The sequence below is a fragment of the Bison bison genome, unplaced genomic scaffold (genome assembly GCF_000754665.1).
Source record: "Bison bison bison isolate TAMUID 2011002044 unplaced genomic scaffold, Bison_UMD1.0 scf7180017864388, whole genome shotgun sequence".
Taxonomy (NCBI): domain Eukaryota; kingdom Metazoa; phylum Chordata; class Mammalia; order Artiodactyla; family Bovidae; genus Bison; species Bison bison.
The window spans coordinates 4,623,010-4,625,275 of record NW_011494960.1 but is presented as its reverse complement, the minus strand read 5'-3'; the positions used below and the strand labels follow the sequence as shown (position 1 = coordinate 4,625,275).

Below are 2,266 nucleotides of genomic sequence, written 5' to 3'. Positions count from 1 at the left end.
GCCAAGTCCTGCCCGTTCTCCAGGCAGAGTTTAAATACCAGCTCTTTTGTGGAGTGATTTCTTCTTCTCAACTCTCAGTTGGTACTATCTGCTCTAGGGAGCTATGGCTTTCTTCTCCCTGTGTTAGATTTATCTCTGTATACCCACATGATAGATTCCCTATAAATATTCGCTAGGCAACACAGATGAATGGAATTAATCTAAAGAGCCTTTAGGGAGTATCCCATTAGACTATGGATCAATCCAAAAATTAAAGGTTGTCTTTTCTTTAAAAGTAGTTATTTATAGTCATTTCTACTGTCTTAGTTCCCCAGCTGACCCCTTGCTGAGTTCTCTGCCTGTTTTTGCTTTTTTTCCACATTAAATTTACAGTTTATATCAAGCTCGATTGTTGTTCTTTTTTTTCCTGTTCCCACTGTTCTCATATCTCTTTACAATGTATGCAATTACATGAGCTGCCTTAGAGAGTGAGATCAGGTTTTAAATCTTGTGATTAACCTTTCACATTAGGAGATTGCCAGCTCCAAATTTCTCCTGCACTTCTCTTGTTTTGCTTTGGACTAATTTCTCTATTTCATCTCTTTTGTTTTGTGTTACTTGGTAACTCGATTCTTAGCTGCATCCGACCAGCTTAGGAGAATTTCTTGCCTTGCTACGTTTTATAGAATGACTCGTTTGCATAAAATCAAACAAATCTATACATGTTGAAAAACACTCTGCATAAATCTGTCTGGTAAGAGTTTCCAGGTGGTTGCCAGAATTGCAAAGTTCTTGTTATTCTGATATTTTGAACACAGGATCTTAGGAGATGTTTTGAAATTTTACTGAAAATGCAAATTCCATGTATTTGCACATGGAAGATTTTCCTAAATAGACAACTACTTAGCTTTAAATTGGAACATGAAATTGGAAATCTTTTCAAATTCATAAAATGCTGAGTTTTTGGACTATATCTGTTGAATTCTTATTTTTATCCAATTTTTTTAATTATAAAAAGAAAAAATCCTTAGTGTTTAGAAGGCCACTTTTGCGTGTGCCGTAGAAAGTTTTTTGCCACTGACCCAGCAAAAATGATAAATATGTGTATTTTTAAAAATACATACACATGATACATTCCTTCAGGAAATGAATAATATATGAGTAAACAAGATATTTGATTTTTTAAAGTCTTTTTCTTAAGATCCTTGCAAGAACTTCCAAGAATACTTGATTTCCTGGCAGTTTGAATACAACTAACATGAACAATCAGTATTTAGACCTATGAAAGAGGTTCATTTATAGTAATTGGTTATAGACAACAGCCTAGGATAAAGTTAATTCCAACCTTATCTGAAAACCCGAACAGTGTTAAAATGGATGTCTAACGTGTTATTAGTGATATTTCATCTGAGGACCTTATCAAGTTGCACACAGCAAAGCCCTTGTCATTGTTTTTTACTCCCCCAGTGTTAGGATATGTTTCATTAATGCACAGCACTTGTGTTCTGTGCTTTACATTTGGGAACAGATTTAAGTATTAAGTGCCTCTAATGTCTGCAGCCAGGGAATCCTTTCCGAATTTGTAACAGTGACCAGAACAGACCTCACTACACTCTCCAAATGGTGCAGTTTTGCATTTGAATGTCTGAATTATCCCGGTTTCTTAGAGACGACCACAACGCCAACATCTTAAATCCTCAAAATACTGTCCGCTTCATTGAATGCTCGTGATCTAAGCATATGTGTAATTATTCTGTAATTCTCCCCAAAATGTGATTCCTTGGAAATGCATACTAGGTTTCTCCTATTGTAAATGCAATGACTATTTCTTTGTGGCCACTTCTTTAAATACGGTAACAAGCAAGTCTGTGTGTCTGGGTGAACCGCCTTGATAATGATGATTTCTTCCCAAGCTCTCCTTGGGACACCCATTGGGGAAAATGTGCCCTGCATTTGTGTAAGAGCTGGGACCCTGATCACAAAAAGACCACTTAAGATGGTGTACATTACAACTAGAGGATTTCTCGCCAGAAACAGGCCTAATGTCACTCACAATAGCCTTAGAAATCGTCTCAGAGAGTAAGTTGGACTTTGCGCGTGTTACCAGAGCCAGCTGTGGTAATCCATGGCTGCGTACAGATTTTAGAGAAGAATAGACTCCCATGCTCCTTAAAAAAGCTTTGGATGTGGCCCACCATGGAAAATTAAAACATACACTTTAGAAACTGACAGCTGGAAAGAAAAGTGGTGGTGGAGGGGGGTGGGAAGAAGTAGACCAGACGGTTGG

General features: G+C 37.4%; 1 pseudogene; it reads left to right on the top strand.

The window, feature by feature from the left end:
- Positions 1-2,021: 2,021 nt before the first annotated feature.
- LOC105002024 overlaps positions 2,022-2,266 on the top strand; it is a 103,963-nt pseudogene continuing 103,718 nt past the window's right edge.